This window comes from Nerophis ophidion, linkage group LG11 (genome assembly GCF_033978795.1).
Source record: "Nerophis ophidion isolate RoL-2023_Sa linkage group LG11, RoL_Noph_v1.0, whole genome shotgun sequence".
Taxonomy (NCBI): Eukaryota; Metazoa; Chordata; class Actinopteri; order Syngnathiformes; family Syngnathidae; genus Nerophis; species Nerophis ophidion.
The window spans coordinates 39,984,478-40,005,387 of NC_084621.1; the positions used below are offsets into that span (position 1 = coordinate 39,984,478).

A 20,910-nucleotide genomic window follows, 5' to 3' on the forward strand; every position below is an offset into this window, starting at 1 on the left:
AAAATTATAGTAACTATAAAAAAACACGTTAATGTCAGAAGACCACACAAGCGCTGTTTGGACCCTGCACTGTACACTGTACACTGATCACCTGTTTCACAGTATTGCAACATGCTAGTGTAGAGCTGTTACCAAAATTCACCACGGATTTAATTTTGACAATTAAAAATACAAACTTCATAGTAAATCCACGATTCCACTGCTCAATGCTGTTCTCATTTGCATCAACTGAGTTTTAACATTAAAGGCACGTGCTGTTATGAAATTAATAACATTTATTATTTATTATTATTACTTACAAAAATCTATTGAGGTGGGGAATGTTTTCTTTGTGTTAAAATCAGCACTTTTATTGGTCATTTATTTTGATACCATAATTTTGGTGGACAACATTTTGTTTTTGTTTCATTGTAATTTATTTAGCTACTGTTTGTTTTGCACTAAAATGCTATGTTATATTTGAATTTGTATGTCAAGCCAATGAGGGACAAGCGGTAGGAAATAGATGTATGGATTGATGGGTCGACTTTGGATATCTGTTATCAAGTTTTGAGCAAAGAAATGGCATCCATTCAAGTAAAGAATTAAAAAAAAAATTCCTGTGTGACATTTCCTGCATCCGCATCCAAATATCACTTTCTTTGTTTCTTATACAAATAGTTGTTTCACAAATCAAGTCTTGTTTTTTTCTTCTACAATGTGCTGCCAAGTCTACATCTGTGTTTTTTCTCTCCTCACATGCTGTTCAAGTCTAGCCTTCAAAATAAAAGCATGCTAGTTTACAGCAGTATACACCACAATTGCCACCCACTGCCCTGTTTGTTGTCAGAGCGCATTCTTCTGATTGCAGAACGCATTGTTCACAAGCAGACATTAGATTAGGGAGTGTAGAACTAAATGTTGTATTGATTTTTTTCCCAAATTGGACTTGCTTGTGTCTACTTTTATGGGTACAAGACAATATTTAACATTTTGTAGAGCAGCGGGCCTATAAAAAGTTTGAACAATGCTAAAATACATACAGCAGCTGGACTGCTAAATGTACGTGTGCATGCATCAAAGCTGTAGGCTCTGTAACTTGTTGTTGTGCTTATCCACCAGGAGGTTCGGGTGGGGGTGAGAGCAGGGAGCAGATGTCCGTGTGCATATAGATCTGCCAAGTGGGTCCAGAGCGCCGGGGCAGCCACATAGACACAAGGGCCCCAAATGGTGTGACAAAGGATGTGCAGGAAGCCCCTCTCCGCCTGGATGAGCCCCAGAGTGGGTGCCAGCCTTTTAGAGCCAGAGTCTTGTGTTCTTCAGCAGGACGATGAGGTGATACGCTAACATTATGCACACAAAATACACAAGATTTTGCACAACTTAACCCACACTTTCATGTTCACTGCAGATATTCAGAGCCTCCTGGAATATGCCATGTTGTGATTGCGCCAATTCAGGCAAATTCAACCAACCCCCGTGAATTATGCGCAGCCTTATAACTTTGTCCAATACAATCCACATTATGGCAAATCATCGTGCTTTTTGCCAATCGAATTTGTCCCTGAATAGCTCCAACTGACATGTCAACTGTCCAACACAGGGGTCGGCAACCCAAAATGTTGAAAGAGCCATATTGGACCAAAAATACAAAAACGAATGCGTCTGGAGCCGCAAAAAAATTAAAAGCTATATCACAGCCGCAAAAAAATTAAAATCTATATTACATACAGATAGTGTGTCATGAGATATACATTGAATTATGAGGACTTAAAGGAAACTAAATGAGCTCAAGTATACCTACAAATGAGGCATAATGATGCAATATGTACATACAGCTAGCCTAAATAGCATGATAGAGTCGATTAGCTTGCAGTCATGTAGTGACCAAATATGTCTGATTAGCACTGCACACAAGTAAATAACGTCAACAAAACTAACCTTTGTGCATTCATGCACAACGTTAAAAGTTTGGTGGACACAATGAGACAGAAAAAGAAGTGGCATAAAACACGTCTTAGAAAGTCGGAGAAAGTTGTACATGTAAACAAACTACGGTGAGTTCAAGGACCGCCAAAATTAGTAGGACAAAACGGCGCTCACCAAATACTCGAATCAGTGAAGCATGTTTAATACAAACAGTGTGCTTTATAACAATTATGGAGGTTTGTGTCATGTTTTTCCTCCAAAAGAAACCATATTAAAACAAAAAATAAGTTTTTTCCCTCTCACCTTTTTCCATTTTTCATATATTTTTGAAAAAGCTCCAGAGAGCCACTAGGGTGGCGCTAAAGAGCCGCATGAGGCTCTAGAGCCGCGGGTTGCCAACCCCTGGTCTAACCCATCAAATGTCTTCCTGCGGTGCCCACCCACGTCCTCACTCCCTTGTTTACACTGACAGAGATGTCATAATGCGAATCTCCCACAGTCTCTCATTTACCAACAAATTCACTGCTATAGATCACACTCAACAGCTTTACAATGTTCTCAACTATAGGCGCCGATCCAATGCTGAGCACCCACGTGGGATTAATAGCAACTTTCAATCTTTAAAATAATTTTTGAAACATCAATCTTGTTGTGGTTGATTTTGTGGCAAGTTTGGTCCGTTTTACAAAACAATAAAGCCACAAATTATGTGGGATATTAACTTCGCTGAACGTCTTTTATTTTTTATTTTTTATTACACACACACCGAGCAGCCACTGGCAGATATGTAGATCAGCACCTAAGTTCTCAAGTACAGCAGGAATAAGCCAGATGCAACAAATTCTTAACACGGCAAGCTGATGCAATGTTATTGGAAACAAAAATGCTTTTGAATGAGCTATAGACAAAGATAATCATGATCCACTGCATATTACATATTAGGTTTTATTATTCCTCGGAATGTAACAAGTTCCTATGCATAATGCCTCTTGTGGTTCTTATTCATAAAGTGGAAGCTTACGAATGCACGCAATGCATGTATGTCAGCAATGCATACCAGATCATGTTACATGTACAGTGTTACCTCATTATGAGTGTCCCAGTTTAAGAAGTTGAATACGAGCTGTCTCTCGGCTAATTCTTGTGCTTTGGGTTGCAAGAAAACATTCAGGATAGGAGCCTTCTCACTGTTAGTTGGCATAGCGAATGTCACAGCGATCTCCATGAAATCTACCCAAAACATCTGTTCTACTATAGCTTATAGCTAGAGATTGACATACTTACTTCTGTTTTCCAACCATAGGAACGAAGACTGAGTGTAAAGGACAGCGCTGAAAAGAAGAAGAAGCCAATGATATTCATTGAATTAAAGAAAGAAATAATCAAAAAACATGAAAGAGCGTTCACTTTGAGTGCACTATACTGAAGCAAAAGGAGTCAATAACGCCTACCAAGGATTTTAACTTTAATTTATAGATGGCAGGCATTTATTCATGAAAATATGGAGATGCTGCTGATGGTGTGTTTGATGGAAAAGCAACTCAAAGAAATATAGAAGAGGGCTGCTCTCCAAATGCTGTACATTATAATTAAATTACTTCATAAAAATACCAGATGTTTGCAGTACATTGTGGTGTATTGTTTTTATGCAATATTTACATTTTAAAGTTAGTTTTTATTTTCAAAAGCATGTTATGTGTTAAAATTGTGCTTTTTATGTAGGGGCAAAGAACCGATTAAATTGATTTAAATCCATTTCAATGCACGGCAAGTTTACAAGTTTTTCGAGGTATGAGCTGTGTCACAAAACCAACTGAACTTGTAAGTCAAGGTACCACTTATCACATTAGACTGCAGATATAGTCTTTAAAATAACTTGTAAAAAGTGGGGTTTAAGTTGATGTTTTTACACATAATCATAAATTAAATGCTATGGTAGTTTCATGAATTATGTAAAAGGGACACAGAAATAGTACAAATCAAACAATTGTATGTGTTTTGCTAAATGAAACTGCAAGTTTTACACTATAAATACACAGTTAGTATTCTAATTAAATTAATTATTGTTTAAAAACAGCAAACAAATAATTGTCATGGTATTGTATTAAATGTATTAAACGCGTACAAGTAGTCGAATCGAAATACAAACCCCGTTTCCATATGAGTTGGGAAATTGTCTTAAATGTAAATATAAACAGAATACAATGATTTGCAAATCCTTTTAAACCCATATTCAATTGAATGCACTACAAAGACAAGATATTTGATGTTCAGACTCATAATCTTTATTTTTTTTTTGCAAATAATAATGAACTTAGAATTTCATGGCTGCAACACATGCCAAAGTAGTTGGGAAAGGACATGTTCACCACTGTGTTACATCACCTTTTATTTTAACAACACTCAATAAATGTTTGGGAACTGAGGAAACTAATTGTTGAAGCTTTGAAAGTGGAATTCTTTCCCATTTTTGTTTTATGTAGAGCTTCAGTCGTTCAACAGTCAGGGGTCTACGTTGTCGTATTTTACGCTTCATTATGTGCCACACATTTTTGATGGAAGACAGGTCTGGACTGTAGGCTGGCCAGGAAAGTACCCGCACTCTTTTTTTACAAAGCCACGCTGTTGTAACACTTGTCTTACTGAAATAAGCAGGGGCGTCCATGATAACGTTGCTTGGATGACAACATATGTTGCTTCAAAACCTGTATGGACCTTTCAGCATTAATGGTGCCTTTACAGATGTGTAAGTTACCCATGCCTTGGGCACTAATAGATCCCCATACCATTACAGATGCTAGCTTTTGAACTTTGCGTCTATAACAATCCGAATGGTTATTTTCCTTTTTGTTCTGGAGGACACCACGTCCTCTGTTTCCAAATATAATTTGAAATATGGACTCGTCAGACCACAGATCACCTTTCCACTTTGCATCAGTCCATATCAGGTGAGCTCGGTCCCAGCCAAGCCGGCGGCATTTCAGGATATTGTTGATAAATGGGTTTTGCTTTGCTTAGTAGAGATTTAACTTGCACTTACAGATGTAGCGACCAACTGTAGTTACTCACAGTGGTTTTATGAAGTGTTCCTGAGCCCATGTGGTGATATCCTTGACACACTGATGTCGGTTTTTGATGCAGTACCGCCTGAGGGATCAATGGTCTGTAATATCATCGCTTACGTGCAGTGATTTCTCCAGATTCTCTGAACCTTTTGATGATTTTACGGACCATAGATGGTAAAATCCCAAAATTCCTTGCAATAGCTCGTTGAGAAATGTTGTTCTAAAACTGTTCGACATTTTGCTTACTAAGTGGTGACTCCTCACCCCATCCTTGTTTGTGGATTACTTAGCATTTCATGTAAGCTGCTTTTATACCCAATCATGGAACCCACCTGTTCCCAATTAGCCTGCACAACTGTGGGATGTTCCAAATAATTGTTTGATGAGCATTCCTCAACTTTATCAGTATTTATTGCCACCTTTCCCAACATCTTTGTCACGTGTTGCTGGCATCAAATTCTAAATGAATGATTATTTGCACACAAAACAATGTTTATCAGTTTGAACATCAAATACAGGTATGTTGTTTTTGTAGCATAATCAACTGAATATGGGTTGAAAATCATTTGCAAATTATTGGAATCCGTTTATATTTACATCTAACACAATTTCCCAACTCATATGGAAACAGGGTTTTTTTACTATCTTTTTAAATATCTACTACTATCTAAATATATTTGCATCCATTTAAACTAGGTGACTAGTGTCATGAGGCAATAAAAAAAAACGATGGAGAGCGGCCTTGACCGTAATCCAAGCACAGGTGTGCGGCCTGCCCCGAAGTGAAAGAGGTGCAGTGAACCATAAACAATTATATAAATGTCTGACAAATAAAATGGCTAGTTAACAGTCTTTTGACTGCTCTAACCTCTCAGCCTTTGTCGGGTATCGATCAGCCAGCTGTTCCCTGCTTTGTGCGGCAAGACGGGAGCTTCTGGTTTCTCCTTGGTTGAATGAGAACCACCAAAACACTTTTCTCCTCCTCCTCCTGCTCTAGTGAGCTCTACCCAAAACAAATATCTCAATAGAGACCTTGCCTCTAGATCACATCTTATGTATTTAACATGCTCTCATAAAGCTGTTGTGTGGGTGTTTTAATGAAGGACTTTTTAAAGTGTGACACAGGAGTCTCCGCTGAGACACTAATATGGCTGAGTCCCCCGCCAACGCCCCCACTTCTTGAAAAGCTGTTTTCTTGGAGCATTATTTGTGGAGTTTTCTGCACACCTCAGATTTCATTTGCTCTGTAGGAATTAAAACAGAGGTGTCAAACGTACGGCCCGGGGGCCATATCAGGTCCGCAGACAGCTTTAATCCGGCCCACGGCCCGCAAAACACCTTTAAGTGTAACATGAGCTGCATTTTTTTTTAATGAAAGAGACTGCTGTTCTATATGTGTCCATTTGATGTCGCAATAGCAATTCAAGCTTAACCCACGTCAGACATGGCACTGTTTAAAGATGACGTGTCACCTGACTTTAAGTGCCCTCTTGGCTCCCGCTACTCCAATCAGCGTCAATTGTGGCTGGCAACAGACTATTGCTGTTAAAACGCACCATAACTTTTTTAAATTGTAAATTATCCACTCAACAGACAAAAATAACGAAACAGTAAAATACAAAGTCAACATGACCATCATCCTTTTAGTTAGAGTTCCGTGCAGTGCTCGCTGTTTGTTGACAACATGATGTGCAGTCTGAACTCCATTGTAAAAATGTGTGTTTCTACATTTGTTGTTTTTTCTATTTTATTTTATGATTAAATCTACTAAGTTCACATCAGTTAAGTTTGTAGTTAAGTTACCTTTAATTTGGCTATTATGGTGTCATTTTGATCATTGTTTTGACTATATTATCATTGTATTATTTGAATGATTGTAAATTAATGTGTTGTGGCAGTTGCGGATGTCACCAATGTGGCAATGTGAGGAAACACTTGGTTGCTTTTCAAAACATGTCTTTAATGAGCTGTTAACATGATAATGCTGAACAGGAAGTGCTCCAAGTTTTATGTTTAGTAAAAACACTGAGACATAGTTCATGGTGTTTTGGAAACGGTACCATTTTTTTCCTCAGAGTTTTTCCACTAAATTGAAGTGTTTTGCCAAGAGGATTATTTGTCATGTGAACATTTTCAGAATATCCATCCATCCATTTTCTACCGCTTATTCCCTTTCGGGGTCGCGGGGGGCGCTGGCGCCTATCTCAGCTACAATCGGGCGGAAGGCAGGGTACACCCTGGACAAGTCGCCACCTCATCGCAGGGCCAACACAGATAGACAGACAACATTCACACTCACATTCACACACTAGGGCCAATTTAGTGTTGCCAATCAACCTATCCCCAGGTGCATGTCTTTGGAGGTGGGAGGAAGCCGGAGTACCCGGAGGGAACCCACGCATTCACGGGGAGAACATGCAAACTCCACACAGAAAGATCCCGAGCCTGGATTTGAACCCAGGACTGCAGGACCTTCGTATTGTGAGGCAGACGCACTAACCCCTCTGCCACCGTGAAGCCCCATTTTCAGAATATGCTTGTTCTATTTTTGGCCAAAGAAAACAAATTTGAAGTTGCCTTTTTTTTAAAGTTATCATACCATTACCAGTCTGGCCCGCGTGGGAACAGAGTTTCCTCCATGCGGCCCTTGGGATAAAATGAGTTTGATACCCCTGAACTAAAATAACCTTAGTTTTGTCTTAAAGGGGACCTATGATGAATTTCGACTTTTGAAACGTATAAATGTCATAATGTTAGATAGTCGTGTTGTATCATGCATTTTGGTGTGAGCTTGCACGCAGTTTTGGATGCCTCTTTTTGTGGGGTTTCCCAGTCTGGTTACATCAGAGCGACATGGATGCCCCTATTTAGACATTAAGTCAAACTCTTAGCTAGGCTGTGATGTAACACAAAAAAGGTAGGATAAAGTATAATTTTAATCTAAAAATAGGATAACACCGTTGTGTGACATGCAGTAACACAAAGGCCGGTAAAAGGAGCTTTTTTTTTCGGAGAGTGCTTGCTTACTTTTTAATTACAGCAAGGTGGTCTTGCAGCTGGGCCTTAGGCCTGTCGCACCTCCATCGGTACAATATGTTGAGACTTCGTGAATCTATGATCTTCTTAGGGTTTATTCTCGACCATCTCTGGGGAACAAACATAGCGCTGATGACTTCTTCAAGATATTTATTCAAACAATGTACATTTTTTTTAAAGATAAACTAAGATACTTTTGGAGAGAGTGGTTTCATTTGCAATCTGGGAATTCCTACTGAATCAAACATTTTGCAGGCAGACCCAAAAAAACGGCTTATAAAAGTGACTTTGGAGCAAAATTTTACACTGAAGCTTATGCAACGCGTCTTATCTCAAGCACAAGTTAGTGTTTCACATGTAGATTAAAATCATTTGCTTATTTTAACAGGTTGGAAAGGTGCTGCTCCACCTCCCTTGAAGTCTTCTGGCCTCCTGGTTATAATGCGAAACAATTTCAATCGGTGCAACTTTACTTTCCGTATCAGATGCTGTGTTTGGTCGGCATGGGAACCAGGTAACTGGCCACTCGGATGGGCATAATCTGTCTTCCATATTAAGATAATTGCATGGTAATAGTGAACATGCTCAGAATTGAGGCGTGACGGGTCTTGTCACGCTACTATGTCGAGATGTGCCGCTAATGATCCATACCAGCTCCTGTCAATCAAAGTCTGCCGGCTGCAGCCAAGTGCTTCTTATATCCAAAGCCTCAGTGCTGCCTCAGTGTTACAAATGATTCTTCTTCTATTAACAAAATTAAATGTGCGGAATAATTTATGTGTGTGTTTGATGGCTTAGTCTGTTGAATGTTATGATCTGCTTTCCCCGTGATAGATGGCAGTGTTTGTTTATCATAGAGCCTGATAACGGTGCGCTTCTTATTGACTTTCACTGAGGCCAACGTTGCACTTTGTCAGCAGCAGCCTCACAGGCACACAAAGTGGAGTACTGTGGGATTAGCATTGGCTCTTCAAGTTTCACTAATTATCCTCCGGGAGGCATTCTTTCTTTCTTTCTGCGCAGGGTAAGAATGGAAGTGCGGGTGTACGCCTGTCACCTCTCAAGTGTTGTTCATTGGAGGGTTGGCGAGGTGTGGAGGGGGGACGGGGGGGGAGAAGGCCACGCGAGGAACACGACAGAGAAATGTTTGCTTTTCTGTTATGTCATCCGAGAAGCACAAGGGGAAGACCAACTGGTTGTGTTTGCTCAGCCCTGCTGAAGCTTGCACACAAACACACATCTCCTTGGAATCTTTTCAACTGTGAAGGTGATAACAAAACAAACGTGACGAAGGCTGAGGGGAGAGACGGGGGAGGATTACCGACTGTCATGCATGGCCGTTTATTGATAAGCAAATATGTCGACATGATGGTGATATTTGTTGAGGGATAACGTCTGAATGGCGATAAGTGCATTTGCAAGACGGCACTTATCGGCCAAATTATTAGGTTCATGTAAACATAGAAATGCACTATACCATGAAAAGAGCTGGTAGGGTTGGTAGGTTTAGCTAAATAAGCAAAACATCACATTGCAATCTACAACCCAAACAAGGACTATTCAATTGCCGGCCCGGCAATAACACCAGACCCATTTTAGTTCAAAACTTGGGACAGAATTTCATATTTTTGCAGCAAATTAAATATCCATTTTCTACCGCTTATTCCCTTTCGGGGTCGCGGGGGGCGCTGGCGCCTATCTCAGCTACAATCGGGCGGAAGGCAGGGTACACCCTGGACAAGTCGCCACCTCATCACAGGGCCAACACAGATAGACAGACAACATTCACACTCACATTCACACACTAGGGCCAATTTAGTGTTGCCAATCAACCTATCCCCAGGTGCATGTCTTTGGAGGTGGGAGGAAGCCGGAGTACCCGGAGGGAACCCACGCATTCACGGGGAGAACATGCAAACTCCACACAGAAAGATCCCGAGCCTGGATTTGAACCCAGGACTGCAGGAACTTCTTATTGTGAGGCAGACGCACTAACCCCTATGCCACCGTGAAGCCCAAATTAAATATAATAAAAAAACATTTGCATTTATGTTGTACGGATGAACTTGGACCAGTGTAAAGACAGTAGCAGATCCCTGCATTGACATAGTGGACACTCGTATTTTGCAAAACTGGGCCATTTTTTTCTGTCATATATAACTCTGACACTAGAAATAGACCAAAAACAAATGTCTACCATGAAGAATTCTGGTCCTCAAAATAAGAATAATAGTGAGGGGAGAAGCCCGGTCCCCGGAGTCCTTAGCCTTTTGGAAATGTGTCTCAATTTAGTCGACGAGCCCTGGCCTAACTCTTCTTCTAGCGGTATGTCTTGGTTTAACTCTTATCTTACTGATAGGATGCAGTGCGTCTCCCATAACAATGTGAACTCGGACTATGTTAAGGTAACCTGTGGAGTTCCCCAGGGTTCGGTCCTTGGCCCTGCACTCTTCAGCATCTACATGCTGCCGCTAGGTGACATCATACGCAAATACGGTGTTAGCTTTCACTGTTATGCTGATGACACCCAACTCTACATGCCCCTAAAGCTGACCAACACGCCGGATTGTAGTCAGCTGGAGGCGTGTCTTAATGAAATTAAACAATGGATGTCCGCTAACTTTTTGCAACTCAACGCCAAAAAAACGGAAATGCTGATTATCGGTCCTGCTAGACACCGACCTCTATTTAATAATACAACTTTAACGTTTGACAACCAAACAATTAAACAAGGTGACTCGGTAAAGAATCTGGGTATTATCTTTGACCCAACTCTCTCCTTTGAGTCACACATTAAAAGCGTTACTAAAACGGCCTTCTTTCATCTCCGTAAAATCGCTAAAATTCGCTCCATTCTGTCCACTAAAGACGCTGAGATCATTATCCATGCGTTTGTTACGTCTCGCCTCGACTACTGTAACCTATTATTTTCGGGTCTTCCCATGTCTAGCACTAAAAGATTACAGTTGGTACAAAATACGGCTACTAGACTTTTGACAAGAACAAGAAAGTTTGATCACATTACGCCTGTACTGGCTCACCTGCACTGGCTTCCTGTGCACTTAGATGTGACTTTAAGGTTTTACTACTTACGTATAAAATACTACACGGTCTAGCTCCATCCTATCTTGCCGATTGTATTGTACCATATGTCCCGGCAAGAAATCTATGTTCAAAGGACTCCGGCTTATTAGTGATTCCCAAAGCCCAAAAAAAGTCTGCGGGCTATAGAGCGTTTTCATTTCGGGCTCCAGTACTATGGAATGCCCTCCCGGTAACAGTTCGAGATGCCACCTCAGTAGAAGCATTTAAGTCTCACCTTAAAACTCATTTGTATACTCTAGCCTTTAAATAGACTCCCTTTTTAGACCAGTTGATCTGCCGTTTCTTTTCTTTTTCTCCTATGTCCCACTCCCCCTTGTGGAGGGGGCCTGGCTTGTTTTTCTGATTCGCTGGATGTCCTTCGCACTCACATTCCCAATTTTGTTGACTGGAGTGCAGGATTGTGACGATCTCTGGCTTTTGGGCTGTGGACAATTACTAATGCTATGCTCATCTGATACCGTAACCACCTCGCCATATTTGCTTGAATTGTATACACGTGATTAGGTATGTCTAATGTTGTGGCCCTATAGTGTTGAGTGTCACACCTAATTATAAGATGATTGATTCATTTTTTCTTTAAGTTAAGTTCTATTCATGTGCACATTGGATGAGTATAGATCAACCTTCACACAAAAGAGAAAACAATGCTTTAATTAAGAGTTGGTCCGATTTCCCTGAGGAGTGATTGTCGTCTTTCATTAACTTAGTTTATCATGTAATAAAGAGGTTGCCTTGTCCTTCGTCACCCAGACAATTGGTTTTAATCAGCCAGCAGGCCTTTCATGACTGATAATTTATGCTAAATTGACAAGATTGTAGAATGTCACAGGAAATCATTATGACAAGGCTCATGTCAGCGCCTGTCACCGTCTACTTTTAGCCAGCTCATGGCCGACAAGTTCTTAAATACGTAAATAACAGTGACAGACCCTGAAGCTCTATGTCCTGACAGCTGTTATTTTAGTAACAGCTACACAATTAAACACAATCACAAGAGGAATATAATATGAGGAAAGATCCAGTTTATTATGCAGTAAATTTTATGTACAGTATAAGGACAATGCAGCATCCTCGTGCAAACATAACTTCAGTATTTTAAAACCTCAAGTTAAACATGATTTGTTCTGTGACTGTGAAGTTGGGTTTGAAGTTAGGTTAATTAATTTGTCACTGGTTCCAATTGGAACCATCATGAAGTCTTTATTGAACATGCAGGGAATATTTTAAATGAGATTTTAACATACAGAATTGTCAGACAAATAAACTATATACTGTTGTACCTAAAGTTTTATAATCTGTTCCAAATCGTCAGACAAAGATCGAATCGTACAAAAATAGAAGCAATTATAAGTATAAATCTGCTTAATCTGTTCTAAACACCCACATATATTTTAACAAAACACATTTTATGGAGAATGATTATTGTTTTACATGCAGAAAACATTGTGATATAATATATACACACCCAATGAATGCAATGGATAAATGAACATTACATTTATTTTCACTGAAGACTCCTGTTGACAGGATGAGCTGTGTGGAAGAGTCTTACTTGAATTCAATAGTGTTTCTCACCTTCTTTATCAAAGTGCTGGCACTCAAAATCTTTTTTTGGCCCCATGGTGGTTTATTTTGAAGTCATACCAAACTGTAAAAAAGAACAGCGACTTATTCAAAGACTCATTAAATTTTTGCTCACTTGAGTCCGTGGAATGAAGGACTATTTGTTACGCATAATGTTAAGATGTATGATAACCAAGACGTTATATGAAAATTGGGGGAAACATTTAGTTAAAGTGAGACGTCCAATCAAAGTACAACAGTAGGACAAGTCACATCTGACGAAATAGAAGGAGAACAGTAAAGTCTAGAGAGTGATACCGTCACAGAGCGGTGTTTTATATTGTAGTTTTATAAAATTGTGTATGTAATTGATGTGTATTCCTAATAGTACTGGGCAACGTATCAATGAAAAACATCATGTGTCCGGCCGGCCCAGGCAAAATCAATCAAATGAGAACCCCGACGTACCTTCTCCATCGACAGAATTTCATATACATCTTATGTCGTATAACTAAAACTGGAGGCCACAGTGGTAATAATTGGAAACTTTGCACTAACCGTTCTTACTAAAAGTGTCAAATTACCACCAAAAGTAGCAATCATTAATTTTACAAGACAAAAAACATTAGGCCCCGTCCGTACAAAATACCACATTAAAGATGCATGCTAACGCAGTCAAAACTGATGATTGTAACGACATCAAGGCATGCTGGGAAACACTTGCCTTTTAGACGCACGTGAGATTTGCTGACTCTTCCAGATTTTGCAGAGGTCTCGCCGAAATTGGCTTTGTCGATTGACATCCCGAAGGAAGTTACAAACCTCTTGGATTCAGCTGTTTTTGTGCGCACAATAAATATTGTAGCTTTTCCCCCGATGTTAAAAAGATGACAAGGAGCTGGTCAATCAAAAATCACTTTATTAAAATGAGGAACCAAAACCTTCTGTGTGCACACAAGGTGGCTGTCTCCCACATTATCTGCTGAACTGTCTCAGATTGTCAGAAAATAGTATTTATCAAGCTCAAACAAACACAGATAATTCTAAAAATTCACATTTACTCGAGAGGAAGGTCAGCTGTTTCCTCTGGAAGTGGTTGGGCCTACCGCAAAGCCTCAACAGCCCACTGCCTTGTACGGGAAGAACAACAAGCTAAAACTGCCCTTCAGTTGTCTGACGGAGGAGTTTATGGTTACCCGAGCTAGAGAAGTGCTGCTGTATAGGGACTTCAGCGAAAACAAGGTCTCCTAGGCTCTCAAGGCAGTCAACCAGGCTGAGGCACAGTTGCGACACAGCGAGCTGGTGGGAACAGTGGCATCCGGACGGGCAGGTCTCGGTAGTAATCCAAGACATCACTACAGCAAGTACCAGCGAAAGGAAAGGCGACAGTTTTCCAGGAGGAGGTCCGAGCAGGGGTGGAGGAAGCATGCTGCAGTAGGACAGTAAGGATGCGGCAGCAGGGCACATGGATCCGATGGGAGGAAGCAGCCAACCGGAAGATCTCGTGGACAGAGCTATGGAGATCTGAGCCACACCGGATCAAGTTCCTCATACAGTCGGTGTTTGAAGTACTCCCAAACCCGTCCAATCTCTTCCGTTGGGGCTTCGCCGAGACTCCACTTTGCTCTCTTTGCCAGAAAGCTGGATCGCTGGAGCACATCTTGAGTTGCTGCTCGCGGGCACTTGGAGACGTTACCGCTGACGCCATGACCAAGTGCTGCGGGTCATTGCAGAGATTGTCAACACATGAATCTTCACCAGCAAACACCAACAACCAACAAGGCAGTCCATCACTGTTGTTAGAGCTGGGAAAAAGCCACAACAGCACCGGAGTAAAGCAGGGGGGCTGCTGGCAACAGCTCGAGACTGGCAGCTGAAGGTTGACCTGGGGGAACAGTTCAAGTTCCCAGAGAACATTGCGGTGACCACACTCAGGCCAGTCATAGTACTGGTGTCTGAAACAACGAGGCAAGTGGTCCTGCTGGAGCTGACTGTCACCTGGGAAGAACGGATGGAGGAGGCCTTTGAGAGGAAGAGGGCCAAGTATGAGGAGCTGGCAGGCGAATGCCAAAGCAGGTGATGGAGGACCCGATACAACCCAATCGAGGTTGGGTGCAGAGGGTTTGTTGGCCAGTCTCTCATCAGGGCACTCAATATGTGGGAGTGAAGGGACTGCAGAACAGGAAAGCCATCAGAGACATCACCGATGCAGCAGAAAAAGCGTCAAGATGGCTGTGCATCAAGTGGTAGGATCCATGGGCTACTCAAGATATTTAGACAGGGCCTGATTAACACTGGTTGGGTCACCTGGGTGAGGGTGTCTGTTGTGAGACCCGAAACACCCAATGACCCCAGGATACAACAGTGATAATGTGTGTAAGTTGCATTAAGAGTGTTTGTTAGAACTCCACTGAAAAAAAGGAAATTGACACAAGTGGAATTACATTTCAAAAAGTCTGCCCACATTGAAAAACATTTGTTGGCTGACATGCACATTTTGTCCAAGCCATAAAACCCACATAACACCTTTGTATCTTTAAAATCAGCGGACACACTTACACAAAGTCCAAGATCTAAATCCTTTCCGATGTTGCAGTAAGTTCCGTGTCTAGGTCTACAATGTATAGTTATCATCTTACTTTTGATTTTTGCCCTCACTAATAAACTGGGGCGACAATAAAAACAGCCAACAAAAAAGAAAGCTTGTTAAGATGCTCACAATAAAATTTGCTGACTTATCATTTGTAGACACAAATTATGCAGGTTTGATTTTTTTTAAGGCATATTCTTTCCAAAAAATAACCTTAAATAGTATCAGTTTTGGCGGTGATACTGTACCTAAAACAAGACTTTATAACAGGAAATGACAGCGAGATCCAGCACAAAACATAATATTGTAACACAAAATGCATTCACACTTTTTCACACTAACCTTTTGATTACTTTTTAGCGCAAGTGCAAGTACAAATTGGGACGCAAAGGGGAGGTAGTGGTAAAGGGGTTGGGGTGTATTTGGATGGCGTACACTTTGAGATGAGCACAACAATGTGAAGCCGTGACACACTTCTTGCTGTGCAATTTAATCACTGTATACCCAGGCAAGTATTGACAGTTGTCCTGTGGAAGCTATTAAAGTTGCTGTCCAAGGTTAAATGAAATTGCAGTTTATCAAGGCAGCATTGAAAGAATAAGGGAATTCGTTCATGGCTGTTGATTAATGTGGAGCGTGATCAACACAAGGGGTTCATTAAGCAATACATCACGGTGGTAATTTAACATGTCATCGTGCCTGCTGTCGCTCCCCTTCACACCGCCAGTGTTTGTTGTGTGTTTACAAGACACTCTTTCTTGTTTACACAATTTGGCTCCCTGAAAAAAAGGTGTCTTTTTGTTGAAAGATATTTTGCATGTGTTAGAATTCAATTAGTTTCAGTTCTTTGCAACGAAGACTGCATGTGATTGGCAGTATTTTCATCAGTATATCAGTGCATTGATCACTTGTAGTTGACATATACACAGGCTTATGCTAATCAGGCATCAGGCCCGGGACCTGCAGCTGTCTTTTTTTTTTTTTTTTTTCTGTGCTTCGTAGATATGTTTACTGGCGGATAATTGATGTTGCTTGAGGGACAGACGTGAGTCGGACATGAATCACAGGCGACATGGCTCATGATAAGGAGCTGAAAGTCGCCTGTAATTAAGCCGGGCACTAGAGACCAATTGTTTGTAGTATGATTTGGTTGGGGCTAATTGACACTAATTGTTTAATCAGATTTTTCCCCCTACTTGCTGCAAGTGTGTTCCACCAGCCCTTGACACCGCCATACGCTGATAGGAGGCTTGCCTCTTGATGTGGGGAAGTTGTAAACATAGTCTGTTTATATTGACGCAAATAGTGCACTGCTTCTTTGATCACCCGGCAAGATCCAACCAAAAGGTTGCCAATTTTCTTCATCTAAACTTCATTCTAAATAATTTTTGACCTTTGTCACATAAACAGCCATTATAATTACAACAAAGAATAGAAATTAAAGTAGTTGTCATTTTTGGATTGTGTGTTGACTACTCAATAACTACATAACCATGCACAGTGAAACTTTGTTGGTCGGTGGCTCATGTGCTCAAGAATACTGTTGCAGATTGATGAATCTTTGTTCTGCCCGTTGTGTTACAATTAAACCGTACTACAACTAGAAGTAATAATGTTTTTCTTTCCGCTTTTTGAGTTATGTTGAACCATTCTTTTTACTTTCTATACAACTTGTCCTTATTAGGGTCACAAATAAGCTAGGGCCCAAATACGTTTTTTTGACTCATCAACTGAATTGTGTTAGTTCTACCAGTATTCCATCCATCCATTTTCTACAACTTATTCCCTTTGGGCTCGCGGGCAGCGCTGGTGCCTATCTCAGCTACAATTGGGCGGAAGGCGGTGTACACCCTGGACAAGTCGCCACCTTATCACAGGGCCAACACAGATAGACAGACAGCATTCACACTCACATTCACACACTAGGGCCAATTTAGTGTTTCCAATCAACCTATTCCCAGGTGCATGTTTTTGGAAGTGGGAGGAAGCCGGAGTACCCGGAGAGAACCCATGCAGTCACGGGGAGGACATGCAAACTCCACACACAAAGATCCCGAGCCCGGGATTGAACCCAGGACTGCTCAGGACCTAGGTATTGTGAGGCACTACCCCCTCTCCCACCGTGCTGTCCGTTCTACCAGTATTGATTGACATAAAACATAATGGTGTTGTCAGGCTTGCCACTGACAGTTTGTTTGTGGGTTCTTCCGAGGATGTCGTAGTCGTTATGGTTTGTACAGTCCTTTGAGACATTTGGGATTTAGGGCTATATAAATAAACATTGATTGATTGATTGATAGTTTTTCCTCCATGTATGTTTAGTATTTACTGTTTTTAGTTCCTATTAGCGCTCTTATTTGATCAGTTTCCTGTTTTTTTCCCTGTGCGCTGTTTCTTCTCAGCTGCGGCTGATTGGCACCTGACCACACCTGGTGATTGATTGATAGTTTTTCCTCCATGTGTGTTTAGTATTTACTGTTTTTGGTTCCTATTAGCGCTCTTATTTTATCAGTTTCCTGTTTTTTTCCCTGTGCGCTGTTTCTCCTCAGCTGCGGCTGATTGGCACCTGGCCACACCTGGTGTCAATTAGCCCGCTCCTATCTGTACCTGCTTTTGTCCTCCGGTCAGTGCTGGATTATTGTCACGTATTTCATGTCGCTTCTGTATTGTATTGTCGCTTCTGTCCTTTATTGTCGTTACAGCGTAACGGTAAGCTATATTTCGTTAGATGTTTTTATCTTACTGTTTTTTTGTTCCCTGCTACCAAGTTTGTTTTCATAATACATGTACGACTTCTGTTTCCAGCTCGATACCTGCTAGCTTCCACGCTAAGCCTTTTTGTTTGTTATCCGCTCACGTGCGCGCTTTTTGTTTGTACCCTTTGTTTGTTTTTGTTTTAGTATTTAAATTAAATCATGTTTTCTCACTCCATGACTGCCTCCATCTCTGCATCCTGGGGTTGGTCACAAACCAACTCTGACAGAATAATCCAGCCAAATTCGAACCCCGCAGAGTTGTCTATGGCAGAGAGGCAATCCCTCCCACCCATCCCTGTCCTATGTTGGCTTCTCGGGGAAAGTCTAGGATCCGTCCGTTGAGGGATGGGCTAGGAGTAGCTGTGCAGCTGGGGAGGCACATTTACTTCTTGTCCCAGTGGGTTTGCAAACTACGGCCCCATCATCTTCAGTGGGTCTGCAACAGACTGCACCATCATCTCAAGTGATTCTGCAACAGACGGCGCCATCATCTCGAGTGGGTCTGCAACAGATGCAACCATCATCTCCGGTGGGCCGGCAGACGCGACCATCATTTCCTGTGGGTCTGCAACCTACGGCGCCACCACACACTCCAGTGGGCCAGCAGACGCCACCATCATTTCCGGTTGGTCTACAACCTACGGTGCCACCAGGCACTCCAGTGGGCCACCAGACTCCACCTCACACTCCGGTGGGCCAGCAGCAGGGGGCGCCACCATCTTCTCCGGTGGGCCAGCAGCAGGGGGCGCCACTATCCTCTCCGGTGGGCCAGTAGCAGGGGACGCCACTATCCTCTTCGGTGGGCCAGCAGAAGGGGCGCCCCCACCTTTCTGTCCGGTGGGCCAGCAGCAGGGGGCGCCACCATCATCCAGTCCGGTGGGCCAGCAGCAGGGGGCGCAACCATCATCCTGTCCGGTGGGCCAGCGGCAGGGGGCGCCACCATACTCTTGTCGGCCACAGAAGTGGTCGTTTCATGGGCGACCGCCTCGCAAATTGCAGCGGCGTTCTATTCGCCGTTGCCACTTGACTCTTCCCCGCTGGGTGCGGGGACACTTGGCCTGGCGGCCCACCGCCTTGTCCTCCCTCCACCCTCCCTTGACTTTGGACTGTTTTTTTTTTCTGGGGGGGGGGGGGGATTCGTAAAACGTCTGGTATCCGTTATGGGAGGAGGGGCTACTGTCTGGCTTGCCACCGACAGTTTGTTTGTGTTTTAGTTTTTCCTCTGTGTGTGTTTAGTATTTCCTGTTTTTTAGTTCCTGTCAGCGCTCTTATTTTATCTGTTTCCTGTTTTTTCCCTTTGCGCTGTTTCTCCTCAGCTGTGGCTGATTGGCACCTGGCCACACCTGCTATCAATCAGCCCGCTCTTATTTGTACCTGCTTTTGTCCTTCAGTCAGTGCTGGATTATTGTCACGTATTTCATGTTGCTTCTGTATTGTATTGTTGCTCCTGTGCTGTCGTGTTGTTGCTGCGTAGTGGTAAGCTATATTTCTTTAGATGTTTGTAGCTTACTGTTTTATTGTTCCCTGCTTCCAAGTTTGTTTTCATGTTACGACTTCTGTTTCCAGCTCGATACCTGTTAGCTTCCACGCTAAGCTTTTTTGTTTGTTATCCGTCCACGTGCGTGCTTTTTGTTTGTACCCTTTGTTTTGTTTTTTGTCTTAGTATTTAAATTAAATCCTGTTTTCTCACTCCATGCCTGCCTCCATCTCTGCATCCTGGGGTTCGTCTCAAACTAACTCTGACATATGCCGTATTTCAAAACCTTTGTTGCTTGTGACGCAATGTCTAATTGCAGACATAATACTGGTTCAAATGTTTGGAAACATGCTCTCAAGTAGCGCTCAAAAGAGACTCAGCCTGACTGCCTCTGGATAACGTTACACATTTCAATGCTACCTAAGCAAGAATGCCTGACAGAAAACGCTCCGATTTAAAGTCATTCAAAATGCATTAACCTGACGCTAATTTACATTGGCTTTGCCATATACATGCTACTGAGTAGCATCAGCGATTTTTCATGGCGATTTCAACACCTACAAAATTGGTAACTAAAACTAATAAACACAGTGTGTAATAAGTACAATACTTACAGTATAAATACCTTGTAGGCCGCAACAAAAGACTAAACTGGTACATTCAACTTTATGTCAAAGACCAATTCCGAGCTGAGCAACAGATCATAGCCTTAATAAAGGGTTTCAAAGTTTCCACATTTTCCACAATGCTAATGGCCATATTGGTGGCCTTTGTGTCTAAAAATGCTGTTTTTTGCTGATCATTCACCCAGTAGTACTCATAATGCCAACTACGTGTGCGATTGTCCACTGCCACAATCCAGGTGGGAGAGGCATTACTAGCTTTTATCAAAATTCCTAAGCTTATTCCTGGACAGGCGGAAGTGGCTGATTAGAAGAATAAAAGACATGAATTGCTGCGATCAGCCAATCAGCAGGGGTGTGGACTCGAGTCACATGACTTGGACTCCAGTCAGACTCGAGTCATGATTTTGATGACTTTAGACATGACTTGACAAAATGTAAAAAGACTTACAACTCGACTTAGACTTTAACATCAATGACTTGTGACTTGACTTGGACTTAAGCCTTTTGACTTGACATGACTTGCTACTTTCCCCCAAACCCAACGATTAAAAAGTTATTCGCGTGTTTGTCAACATGTGTGCGATGACAGCCTGTGCGCTACCTGTCAGTAGAACAGCCAATCAAATTACATCCACGTTATTCTCATCACACATCATTCAGCCAATCAAATTGCAGGAAAACCAACAAAGAAAAGCTCTCAAACAACCCGCCAGTGAGGAAAAATTATGCCAAAAATAGTTTCATTCGGGTATTAAAACCACAACTTGGTCAACAAAAAAATAAT

The 20,910-nt window shown here is 41.9% G+C and overlaps 1 long non-coding RNA gene across 1 annotated transcript in view; it reads left to right on the top strand.

The window, feature by feature from the left end:
* LOC133562075 (uncharacterized) overlaps positions 1 to 3,484 on the top strand; it is a 35,829-nt gene extending 32,345 nt beyond the window's left edge. Inside the window, exons 2-3 of the long non-coding RNA XR_009808832.1 lie at positions 1,102 to 1,314; positions 3,212 to 3,484. This is a non-coding gene — a long non-coding RNA (uncharacterized LOC133562075). The remainder of the gene's footprint in view (positions 1 to 1,101; positions 1,315 to 3,211) is intronic.
* The last annotated feature ends 17,426 nt before the right edge of the window (positions 3,485 to 20,910 follow it).